Source organism: Pan troglodytes, chromosome 3 (assembly GCF_028858775.2).
Source record: "Pan troglodytes isolate AG18354 chromosome 3, NHGRI_mPanTro3-v2.0_pri, whole genome shotgun sequence".
Lineage (NCBI taxonomy): Eukaryota > Metazoa > Chordata > Mammalia > Primates > Hominidae > Pan > Pan troglodytes.
The window spans coordinates 39,997,334-40,010,711 of NC_072401.2; positions in this window are offsets into that span (position 1 = coordinate 39,997,334).

Below are 13,378 nucleotides of genomic sequence, written 5' to 3' on the forward strand. Positions count from 1 at the left end.
TGCTTGTCAAATCTGCAGATAATACAAAACAGGGAGGGCTTGATGGATGAACGGCTGAATGACAGAATGCACATTTCAGGAGATCTAAAAAGGCTGAGCCAAGAAGGAATTTAAAGCTGAGTATGTGTGCTTGAAAAACATAACTGCTGCATAAAAACAGAATGATGAGACTTGGATTTACTAGTATTGCAAGTGAAAAAATACTGGAACATCTTGTTGACTACAAGCTCAAAAATGAACCATCAGTCGTTGTATAAAAGCTAAATAGCAATTGCAACAATGATGGCCCTACACACAGAATATTTCCTCTTTTATTTCTTTTCTAAAATAATTTTTAATTAAAAAGGAAATAGAGATGGGGTATTCTTGTGTTGCCCAGGCTGGTCTTGAACTCCTGTGCTTAAGCAATCTTTCCGTCTTGGCCTCCCCAAAGTGCTGGGATTACACACATGAAGCCACCATGTCCAGCCTATGTTCTTATTTCCCTACAGCATCAAGTAGTGGTGTCATAGCCTGAAGATCCCACGTTCTAGTTTTGGCTCTCCAGCATTTACTAGCTGCATGACCTTGGGCATGTTGGTGAAACTTTCTGAGTCTTAACCCTGAAATTCAAAAGAGGTAGGGAGGAGAGTTTGGACTAATTTATTACTTTGTGTTTGTGTGTGTGTTTGTGTGTGAATGAGACAGGGTCTCACTCTGTCACCCAGGCTGGAGTGCAGTGGTTCAATCATAACTCACTGCAGCCTTGAATTCCTGGGCTCAAGCAATCCTCCTGCCTCAGCCTTCTGAGTAGCTGGAACTATAAGCATGCACCACCATGCCTGGCTAATTTTTTTTTTTTTTTTTTTTTTTTTTTTTGAGACAGAGTCTCTCTCTGTTGCCCAGGCTGGAGTGCAGTAGCACGGGCTCGGCTTGCTGCAACCTCCACCTCTCAGGTTCAAGCGATCCTCCTGCCTCAGCCCCTCTAGTAGCTGGGATTACAGGCACGCGCTGCAATGCCCGGCTGATTTTTGTATTTTTAGTAGAGATGGGGTTTCACCATGTTGGCCAAGCTGGTCTCGAACTCCTGACCTCAGGTGATCCACCCTCTTCAGCCTCCAAAGTGCTGGGATTACAGGCGTGAGCCACCATGCCCAGCCATGCCTGGCTAATTTTTTTTTTAATTATACTTTAAATTCTGGGATACACGTGGAGAACATGCGGGTTTGTTACATAGGTATAGACATGCCTTGGTGGTTTGCTGCACCCATCAACCTGTCATCTACATTAGGTATTTCTCCTAATGCTATCCTTCCCCTTGCTCCCCATCCCCTGACAGGCCCTGGTGTGTGATGTTCCCCTCCCTGTGTCCATGTAATCTCATTGTTCAACTCCCACTTATGAGTGCAAACATGTGGTGTTTGGTTTTCTGTTCCTGTGCTAGTTTGCTGAGAATGATGGTTTCCAGCTTCATCCATGTCCCTGCAAAGGACATGAACTCATCCTTTTTTGTGGCTGCATAGTATTCCATGGTGTGTATGTGCCACATTTTCTTTATCCAGTCTATCATTGATGGGCATTTGGTTTGGTTCCAAGTCTTTGCTATTGTGAACAGTGCTGCAATAAACATACGTGTGCATGTGTCTTTATAGTAGAATGATTTATAATCCTTTGTGTATATACCCAGTAATGGGATTGCTGGGTCAAATGGTATTTCTGTTTCTAGATCCTTGAAGAGTCACCACACTGTCTTCCACAATGGTTGAACTAATTTACACTCCCACCAACAGTGTAAAAGTGTTCCTATTTCTCCACATCCTCTCCAGCAACTATTGTTATCCTGACTTTTTAATGATTGCCATTCTTTTTTTTTTTTTTTTTTTTGAGACAGAGTCTCCCTCTGTTGCCCAGGCTGGAGTGCCATGGCACGATTTTGGCTCACTGCAAGCTCTGCCTTCCGGGTTCATGCCATTCTCCTGCCTCAGCCTCCCGAGTAGCTGGGACTACAGGAGCCTGCCACCACACCCAGCTAAATTTTGGTATTTTTAGTAGACACGGGGTTTCACCATGTCAGCCAGGATGGTCTTGATCTCCTGACCTTGTGATCCGCCCGCCTCAGCCTCCCAAAGTGCTGAGATTACAGGCATGAGCCACCATGCCCAGCCCTAATGATTGCCATTCTAACTGGTATTTCCTTGTGGTTTTGATTTGCATTTCTCTAATGACCAGTGATGATGAGCTTTTTTTCATCTGTTTGTTGGCCACATAAATGTCTTCTTTGGAGAAGTGTCTGTTCATATCTTTTGCCCACTTTTTGATGGGGTTGTTTGTTTTTTTTCTTATAAATTTGTTTAAGTTCTTTGTAGATTCTGGATATTAGTCCTTTGTCAAATGGATAGATTGCAAAAATTTTCTCCCATTCTGTAGGTTGCCTGTTCACTCTGATGATAGTTTATTTTGCTCTGCAGAAGCTCTTTAGTTTAATTAGATCCCATTTGTCAATTTTGGCTTGTGTTGCCATTGCTTTGGTGTTTTAGTCATGAAGTCTTTGCCCATGCCTATGTCCTGAATGGTATTGCCTAGGTTTTCTTTTAGGGTTTTTATGGTTTTAGGTCTTATGTTTAAGTCTTTAATCCATCTTGAGTTAATTTTTGTATAAGGTATAAGGAAGGGGTCCAGTTTCAGTTTTCTGCATATGGCTAGCCAGTTTTCCCAACACCATTTATTAAATAGGGAATCCTTTCCCCGTTGCTTTTTTTTGTCAGGTTTGTCAAAGATCAGATGGTTGTAGATGTGTGGCATTATTTCTGAGGCCTCTGTTTTGTTCCATTGGTCTATATATCTGTTTTGGTACCAGTACCATGCTGTTTTGGTTACTGTAGCCTTGTAGTAAGTTTGAAGTCATGTAGCGTGATGCCTCCAGCTTTGTTCTTTTACTTAGGATTATCTTGGCTGTACAGGATCTTTTTTGGTTCCATATGAAATTTAAAGTAGTTTTTTCTAATTCTGTGAAGAAAGTCTATGGTAGCTTGATGCAGATAGTATTGAATCTATAAATTGAGCAGTATGGCCATTTTCACGATATTGATTCTTCCTATCTATGAACATTGACTGTTTTTCCATTTGTTTGTGTCCTCTCTTATTTCCTTGAGCAGTGGTTTGTAGTTCTCCTTGAAGAGGTCCTTCACATCCCTTGCAAGTTGGATTCCTAAGTATTTTATTCTCTTTTTAGCAATTGTGAATGGGAGTTCACTCATGATTTGGCTCTCTATTATTGGTATATAGGAATGCTTGTGATTTTTGCACATTGATTTTGTATCTTGAGACTTTGCTGAAGTTGCTTATCAGCTTAAGGAGATTTTGTGCTGAAACAGTGGGGTTTTCTAAACATACAATCATGTCATCTGCAAACAGGGACAATTTGACTTCCTGTCTTCCTATTTGAATACCCTTTCTTTCTCTCTCTTGCCTGATTGCCCTGGCCAGAACTTCCAATACTATGTTGAATAGTAGTGGTGAGAGAGGGCATCCTTGTCTTGTGCCAGTTATCAAAGGGAATGCTTCCAGCTTTTGCCCATTCCGTATATTGGCCGTGGGTTTGTCATAAATAGCTCTTATTATTTTGAGATACATTCCATCAATACCTAGTTTATTGAGGGTTTTTAGCATGAAGGGGTGTTGAATTTTTATCAAAGGCCTTTTCTGCATCTATTGAGATAATCCTGTGGTTGTTGTCATTGCTTCTGTTTATGTGATGGATTAGTTTTATTGATTTGTGTATGTTGAACCAGACTTGTATCCCAGGGATGAAACCGACTGGATCATGGTGGATAAGCTTTTTGATGTGCTGCTGGATTTGGTTTGCCAGTATTTTATTGAGGATTTTCACATCAATGTTCTTCAGAGATATTGGCCTGAAATTTTCTTTTTTTGTTGTGTCTTTGTCAGGTTTTGGTATCAGGATGATGCTGGCCTCATAAGATGAGTTAGGGAAGAGTCCCTGTTTATCTATTGTTTGGAATAGTTTCACAAGGAACAGTACCAGCTTCTCTTTGTACCTCTGGTAGAATTTGGCTGTGAATCCATCTGGTCCTGGACTTTTTTTGGTTGGTAGGATACTTATTACTGCCTCAATTTCAGAACTTGTTTTTGCAGTGGCTGGTACCGGTTTTTCCTTTCCATATTTAGTGCTTCCTTCAGGAGCTCTTGTAAGGCAGGCCTGCTGGTGACAAAATCTCTCAGCATTTGCCTGTCTGTAATGGATTTTATTTCTCCTTTGCTTATGAGGCTTAGTTTGGCTGGATGTTAAATTCTGGGTTGAAAATAACTTTCTTTAAGAATGTTGAATATTGGCCCCTACTCTCTTCTGGCTTGTAGGGTTTCTGCAGAGAGATCTGCTGTTAGTCTGATGGGCTTCCCTTTGTGGGTAGCCTGAACTTTCTGGCTGCCCTCAACATTTTTTCCTTCATTTCAACCTTGGTGAATCTGATGATTATGTGTCTTGAGGTTGCTTTTCTCAAGGAGTATCTTTGTGGCGTTCTCCGTATTTCCTGAATTTGAATGTTGGCCTGTTTTGCTAGGTTGGGGAAGTTCTCCTGGATGATATCCTGAAGAGTCTTTTCCAACTTGGTTCCATTCTCCCTGTCACTTTCAGGTACACCAATCAAACGTAGGTGTGGTCTTTTCACATAGTCCCCTATTTCTTAGAGGTTTTGTTCATTCCTTTTCATTCTTTTTTCTCTGATCTTGTCTTCACACTTTATTTCATTAAGTTGATCTTCAGTCTCTGATTATCCTTTCTTCCACTTAATCAGTTCAGCTATTGATACTCATGTATGCTTCACGAAGTTCTCGTGCTGTGTTTTTCAGCTCCATCAGGTCATTTATGTTCTTCTCTAAACTGGTTATTCTAGTTAGCAATTCCTCTAACCTTTTTCCAAGGTTCTTAGCTTCCTTGCATTGGGTTAGAACATGCTCCTTTAGCTCAGAGGAGTTTGTTATTACCCACCTTCTGAAGCCTACTTCTGTCAATTAGTCAAACTCATTCCCTGTCCAGTTTTATACCCTTTCTGGTGAGGACTTGTGATCCTTTGGAGGAGAAGAGGCATTCTGGTTTTTGGAATTTTTAGCCTTTTTGCACTGGTGTTTCCTCATCTTTGTGAATTTATCTACATTTGGTCTTTGATGTTGGTGACCTTCGATGGGGTTTCTGTGTGGACAACATCCTTTTTGTTGATGTTGATGCTATTCCTTTCTGTTTGTTAGTTTTCCTTCTAACAGTCAGGCCCTTCTGCTGTAGGCCTGCTGGAGTTTGCTGGAAGTCCACTCCAGACCCTGTTTGCCTGGGTGTCACTAGTGGAGGCTGCAGAACAGCAAAGATTGCTGCCTGTTCCTTCCTCTGGAAGCTTCATCCCAGAGGGGCACCCGCCAGATGATGCCTAGCTAATTATTTTCAAGTTTTTGGAGAGATGGACTCTCCCTATATTGCCCAGGCTGGTCTTGAACTCCTGGCCTCAAGGGGTCCTTCTGCCTGAGCTTCTCAAATTGTTGGGATTACAGATATGAGCCACTGGACCTGGGCAGGACTAAATTATTTCTGAAAAAAACTTCTGGCCATGAAATTATATTTCAATTATTTAATTCAAAGCCACTAGTTATTTTAAGCAATTTAGCTTAGCAGATTAACTGATTGCCATTTTAGATAACGGATACATTAGTGGTTGTAAATGGTATAAATCCAATTCAAATTATTGCAGGCAAAACAGGATTCTATAGGCTCTTAGAATTCAAGAAATGGTTAAGCAGTGAAACAGTGGGAAGGACAGAGATTCAGCTGAGCCTTGGGAACCCTGATATTCACACTAAGATAGTAAGGTTTAAAAGTAAGATTTGACGGCCGGGCGCGGTGGCTCACGCCTGTAATCCCAGCACTTTGGGAGGCGGAGGCGGGCGGATCATGGGGTCAGGAGATCGAGACCATCCTGGATAACACGGTGAAACCCCGTCTCTACTAAAAATACAAAAAAATAGTCGGGCGTGGTGGCGGGCGCCTGTAGTCCCAGCTACTCGGGAGGCTGAGGCAGGAGAATGGCATGAACCCAGGAGGCGGAGCTTGCAGTGAGCCGAGATCCTGCCACTGCACTCCAGTCTCTGGGTGACAGAGCGAGACTCCATCTCAAAAAAAAAAAAAAAAAAAAAAAGTAAGATTTGAAATTGGTTACTTGATTTGGATGTGAAAGCCAGCCTTGGCCGATGAATTACAGAAAGATGAAGGGAGAGGAGCAAGAACTAAGCTTTGTTGAATGTCTACTATGTGTCAGGTTCTGTGTTAAATTATTTCAAGAAATCTATCTATTTTAATCCTTACCAAAAAGTATAGAAACTGAAGTTTAGAGTGTTTTAAGAAACTTGCGTAAAGTCAAGTGGTAGGGCCGGATGCAGTGGCTCATGCCTGTAATCCCAGCACTTTGGGAGGCCGAGGCAGGTGGATCACTTGAGGCCAGGAGTTTGAGACCAGCCTGGCCAACATGGCGAAACCCCGTCTCTACTAAAAATACAAAATTTGGCTGGGCACAGTGGCTCACGCCTGTAATCCCAGCACTTTGGGAGGCCGAGGTGGGTGGATCATGAGGTCAGGAGATGGATACCATCCTGGCTGACATGGTGAAACCCCGTCTCTACTAAAAATACAAAAAAAAAAAATTAGCCAGGTGTGGCGGCGGGCGCCTGTAGTCCCAGCTACTCTGGAGGCTGAGGCAGGAGAATGGCATGAACCCAGGAGGCAGAGCTTGCAGTGAGCTGAGATCACGCTACTGGACTCCAGCCTGGGCGACAGAGCGAGACTCCATCTCAAAATAAATAAATAAATAAATAAATAAATAAATAAAATAAAATAAAAATACAAAATTTACCCGAGCATGGTGGCCCGCTCCTGTAATCCCACCTACTCAGGAGGCTGAGACAGGAGAATTGCTTGAACCTGGGAGGTGGAGGTTGCAGTGAGCGGAGATCGTGCCACTGCATTCCAGCATGGGCAACAGAGCGAGACTGTCTGGAAAAAATAAATAAATACACACACACAAAAATAAGCAAACTAAAAGTAGAACCAAAGAAGTGGCAGTGACCAGTAATTTTCCCTGGTTTGGTTTAATGATGCTCAGCTAATAATATGCTTGCAAATATTTCTTTTTCTTTTCTTTTCTTTTCTTTTTTTTTTTTTTAGACAGAGTTTGCTTTTATTGCCCAGGCTGGAGCACAATGTTGTGTTCTCGGCTCACTGCAACCTCCGCCTTCTGGGTTGAAGCGATTCTCCTGCTTCAACCTCCCAAGTAGCTGGGATTACAGGTGCCCATGACCATGTCCAGCTAATTTTTGTATCTTTAGTAGAGACGGGATTTTGCCATGTTGGTCAGGCTGGTTTCGAACTCCTGACCTCAGGTAATCTGCCCACCTCAGCCTCCCAAAGTACTGGGAAAATGGACATGAGCCACCACGCCTGGCTGCAAACATTTCTTAATAGTGGTAGCAGCCAGGTGCGGTAGCTCACACCTGTAATCCCAGCACTTTGGGAGGCTGAGGCGGGCGGATCACGAGGTCAGGAGATCAAGACCATCCTAGCCAACATGGTGAAACCCCGTCTCTACTAAAAATACAAAAATTAGCTGGGCATCAGACGGGCGCGGTGGCTCACACCTGTAATCCCAGCACTTTCGGAGGCCGAGATGGGCGGATCACGAGGTCAGGAGATTGAGACCATCCTGGCTAACACAGTGAAACCCCGTCTCTACTAAAAATACAAAAAAAAAATTACCCGGGCGTGGTGGCGGGCACCTGTAGTCCCAGCTACTTGGGAGGCCGAGGCAGGAGAATGGAGTGAACCCAGGAGGTGGAGCTTGCAGTGAGCCGAGATCGCGCCATTGCACTCTAGCCTGGGCGACTGAGCGAGACTCCGTCTCAGAAAAAAAAAAAAAAAAAATTACCTGGGCATCAGGAGGTGGAGGTTGCAGTGAGCCGAGATCGTGCCACTGCACTCCAACCTGGGTGATGGATTGAGACTCCATCTCAAAAAAATAAATAAATAAATAAGCTGGGCGTGGTGGTGTGCATCTGTAGTCCTAGCTACTCGGGAGGCTGAGGCAGGAGAATCGCTTGAACCCAGGAGGCAGAGGCTTCAGTGAGCCAGGATGGCGCCACTGCACTCCAGCTTGGACGCAGAGCAAGACTCTGTCTAGAAGAAAAAAACGGTAGCTAACAGATTTATAGTGGCTTACTGTATGACAGGAGCATATATAAGGTTAACTTTTTAATAATTTTTTTTTTGAGACACAGTCTCACACTGTCACCCAGGCTGGAGTGCAGTGGCATGATCTCGGCTCACTGCAACCTCTGCCTCCCAGGTCCAAGCAATCCTCCTGCCTCAGCCTCCTGAGTAGTTGGGACTACAGGCACACGCCACCATACCTGGCTAATTTTTTGTATTTTTAGTAGAGACGGGATTTTACCATGTTGTCCAGGCTGGTCTTGAACTGACCTTGTGATCCACCCGCCTCGGCCTCCCAAAGTGCTGGGATTACAGTCGTGAGCCACCGTGCCTGGCCAACTTTTTAATAATTTTTAATTTAATTTTTTTTTAGACAGTGTTGCTCTGTCACCCAGGCTGGAGTATAGTGGTGCAATCTCAGCTCACTGCCACCTCCGCTGCCCGGGTTCAAGTGATCCTCTCTGCTCAGTCTCCCAAGTAGCTGGGATTACAGGCACAAACCACCATGCCCAGCTAATTTTTGTATTTTTAGTAGAGACAGGATTTCACCATGTTGCTCAGGCTAGTCTCGAACTCCTGAGCTCAAGTGATCTGCCCACCTCGACCTCCCAAAGTGCTGGGATTACAATTTTTAACTTTATAATAACTATAGATTCATGGGAGGTTGCGAGGTTCCATGTGCCCTTCACCCAGTTTCCCCCAGTGGTTACCTCTCACATAAATACAGTACAATATCAAAACAAGGAATTTGACATTGTTGCAATGCATGTGCATAGTTCTATGTCATTTTATCACATATGTAGATTTGTGTAACCACCACTACAATCAAGTCACTGGTTCTGAGATTTTACCTTACCTCCCTTTACATCCCTTTACCCTCCCTCATTTATCATTTAATTGTCTTAAGTATTTCCTCTATGTACATCGAGAACCACATTAGAAAGGGTTATTATTTTTGCTTCAACTGCCAAACATAACTTAGAAAATGCAAGAGAAGGAAAGTCTATTGTATTTACCTACAGTTTTCTTCTTTCCATGTTTTATCTTCCTTCCTGATGTTCCAAGATGTTCTCTTTTACTATTTCCTTTTTGTCTAGAGAACTTCTTTTTTTTTTTTGAGATGGAGTTTCGCTCTTGTTGCCCAGGCTGGAGTGCAATGGGGCGATCATTGGCCATTCTTTCAGGGTAGGTCTACTAGTGACAAATTTTTAGTTTTCCTTTATCTGAGAATGTCTTAATTTGCCTTCATATCTAAGGATATTGTCTCTGGATATAAAATTCTAGATTGACAGTTATTTTCTCTTAGTAATTCAAAAGTGTTGTGCCATCTTCCTTCTGGCCTCTGGTTTCTGATGAGAAATTTGCTGTTATTCCAGTTGTTTCCCCCGCTGGGAGGTAATGTTTCATTTCTCTCTGACTGCTTTCAAGGTGTCTCTTTGTCTTCAGTTTTCAGAAGTTTAACCATGGCGTGCCTTGCATGGATTTCTTTGAGTTTATCCAGTTTTCAGTTCAGTCAGCTTTAATTTGTAGGTTTATGGTTTGTTTGCCAAATTTGGACATTTTCAGTTATTATTTCTTCAAATACTTGTTTAGTGCTGCTTTCTTCCTCTCTTTATGAGACTTTTATGAGATGAAGTTTAGATTTTTTTGTTACAGTTCCACAGGTCCCCAAGTTTCTGTTAATTAACAAAAACCCATTTTTTCTCAGTTGTTTAGACTAGGTAATTTCAACTGCTCTGTCATCAAGTTCACTGATTCTTTCTTCTCTCCATTCTTTCTGTTGAGCCCACCCATTAAGATTTTTATTTGTTGTTTTGTTTTGTTTTGTTTTGAGATGGAGTCTCCCTCTGTTGCCCAGGTTGGAGTGCAGTGACACGATTTTGGCTGGCTGCAAACTCTGCCTCCAAGATTCAAGCCATTCTCCTGCCTCAGCCTCCCAAGTAGCTGGGATTACAGGCACCAGCCACCACACCTGGCTAATTTTTTTGGTAGAGACAGGGTTTCACCATTTTGGGCAGGCTGGTCTCAAGCTCCTGGCCTCAAGTGATCCACCCGCCTCGGCCTCCCAAAGTGCCGTGATTACAGGCATGAGCCACTGCATCCGGCCTCATTTTTTTAGTTCTAAATTCCCACTTGGTTCTCTCTTATATACTCTATTTCTTTTCTAAGATTTCCTATTTCTTTGCTAAGACTTTCTATTTTTTCATTTGCATTAAGCATGCTCATAATTGCTTGTTGGAGTATTTTTATGATGCCTACTTTAAAATCCTTGCCAAATGATTTAACATCTGTGACATGTTGGCGTTGACATCTATTAATTGTCTTTTTCTCATTCATTTTGAAATCTTCTTGGGTTTTGATGAGTGACTTTTTAATTGAGACCTGGGTATTTGGAGTAGATCTTATTTATTTAATTAAATCTCATGTTGGGATCAGCCCTACCTCTGACACAGGGTGGGTTAAGGTGGGTGGAAGAATGTCCCTTCTTCCGCTCACAGTATCAACAGAGGAGAACCAGGTGAAAGTCCCGGTTCTCCTCTGTTGATACTATGGGTGGAAGAGGGACATTTCATTAGAGTGCTGGCTCCCCACATGGTCTCCACTGAGACAGTAAGGATATGTGTGGCCTTGTTACCAGTGAGAGATGGGGAAAGGACCTAGTGGTCCTGACTTTCCACTAGGCTTCCTCTGACATCACTTACAAGGAAGAAGGGTGACTTGGGTGTGGATGGAAGTCCAGGCTCCCTGTGTGGTCTCCACTGACACCATGGGGCATTCAATATTCTTTACCACCAGGCAGAGATGAAAGTCAATTTCCATTTGACTTTCTCTAACACTACCCTACAGGAGAGCTGGGCTGACACATCACAGCTTGGAAGGAATAGAAGTCTAGGCTCTCCAGTGGGCTTTTGCTGCTAATCATGTAGGTGGCCACAGTTTGGGTTTTTTTGTTTTTCTGTTTGTTTTGTTTTGTTTTGTTTTCTTCTGTTATGCTTTACTAGAGTAGAGCATCTATTATCTAAAGCAGTGGTGTCCAACCTTTTGGCTTTCCTGGGCCACATTGGAAGAAAAAGAATTGTCTTGGGCCACACATAAAATACAATAACACTAATGATAGCTGATGAGCTTAAAAAAAAAAAAAAAAAAAAAAAAAAAAAGAGGAGCCGGGTGCAGTGGCTCAGGCCTGTAATCCCAGCCCCAGCACTTTGGGAGGCTGAGGCAGGTGGATCACCTGAGGTTAGGAGTTCAAGACAAGCCTGGCCAACAAGGCGAAACCCCGTCTCTACTAAAAGTACAAAAATTAGCCAGGCGTGATGGTGGGTGCCTGTAATCCCAGCTACTTGAGAGGCTGAGGAAAGAGAATCACTTGAACCAGGGAGGCAGAGGTTGCAGTAAGCCGAGATCGCACCACTGCACTCCAGCCTGGGCAACGAGAGAAATTCCGTCTCAAAAAAAAAAAAAAAAAAAAAAAAGAATTGCATAAAAATATCATAGTATTTTTAAGAAAGTTTACAAATTTGTGTTGGGCCACATTCAAAGCTGTCCTGGCCTGCATGTGGCCTGTGGGCTATGGGTTGGACAAGCTTGATCTAAAGGTTTTCTGTCTTGGTAGGCCACTCCTTTCCTGATCATTTGGCCCTTGGTTAGAGACAGCAGACTTAACCAGATGCAGTGGCTCACGCCTGTAATCCTAACACTTTGGGAGGCCGAGGTGGGTGGATCCCTTGAGCCCAGGAGTTCGATACCAGCCATAGGCAACATAGCAAAACCCAGTCTCTACAAAAAATACAAAAATTAGTTGAGCATGGTGGCATGCACCTGTGGTCCCAGCTACTCAGGAGGCTGAGATAGGGAAGAGGAGTTCAAGGCTGAAGTGAGCTATGATTGTGCCACTCTACTCCAGCCTGCATGACAGAGTGAGGCCCTGTCTCAAAAAAAAAAAAAAAAAAAAAGAGAGGGGAGGGCGGGGCTTGTGCAGGCTTTTCTTATGCCTTCTTTTTTGTCTGTGGCCATTGCTGTTTCTAGGTTGCTTGCTTTTTCAGTGTCTAGTCTGGGATATATGCAGTAAAAGAAAACCCAGGGAACTCAGTACCATGTTGTTCTTTGGGTATCAAGGTCTCTAGCTGGTCTGCTTTCTCTGCTAGACTTTTAAGTGTCTTCTTATATTTTGTTTTATATTCAATGTCCAAGGATCTTAGTTGCAACTAATAGAAGAAATAGGGAAAAGTGCATCTATTCAATTTCTTCCTAGAAGCAGAAGTCTATGTTAATTTTATTTATTTATTTGTTTCTATTTTTATTTTTATTTTTTTGAGACGGAGTTTTTCTCTTGTCCCCCAGGCTGGAGTGCAATGGCACGATCTTGGCTCACTGTAACCTCCGCCTTCTGGGTTCAAGCGATTCTCGTGCCTCAGCCTCTGAGCAGTTGGGATCACAAGCACCCACCACCACACCCAGCTAATTTTTGTATTTTTAGTAGAGACAGGGTTTCACCATGTTGGCCAAGCTGGTCTCGAACTCCTGACCTCAGGTGATCCATCTGCCTCGGCCTCCCAAAGTGTGTGAGCCACTGCGCCCGGCCTATGTTAACTTTTAAAATCCTCCTAATAATCCTATGTAGTAATCACTATTAGACCCATTTCAGATAGGGGAACTCAAGTATAGAGAAGTTAACTTATTTGCCCAAGATCACACAGCTAGTAAGTAGGGAGATAAGATTCAAACTGAGGCAATCTGGTGTCAGAGCCCATGGTCATGACTACCACATGGGCTTTTGATAGCCTTTCATTTATTTATCACTTTATACTCTCAAAGTACCGTCACATTTAATTTCATTCATTATTAACCCTATCATATCAAATACTTACTGAGCACTCATTATGAAGAACTTTGTATTAGGTATCAGGATACAACAATGAAAAGACTTGGTTCCTGATTATAAAATGCTTACAGCCTAGTAAAGGGTACAGAAATATAAATAAATAACTGCAACAGAACATGATGAGTACTACAGTAGAGATATGTGGCAGATGTTGTGGCCACATGAAAGAGGATGTAACTTTGTTTGGAGAAGTCAGGCAAGTTTCACAGATTATTTTTATTTATTTATTTCGAGACAGGGTGTCACTCTGTTGCCCT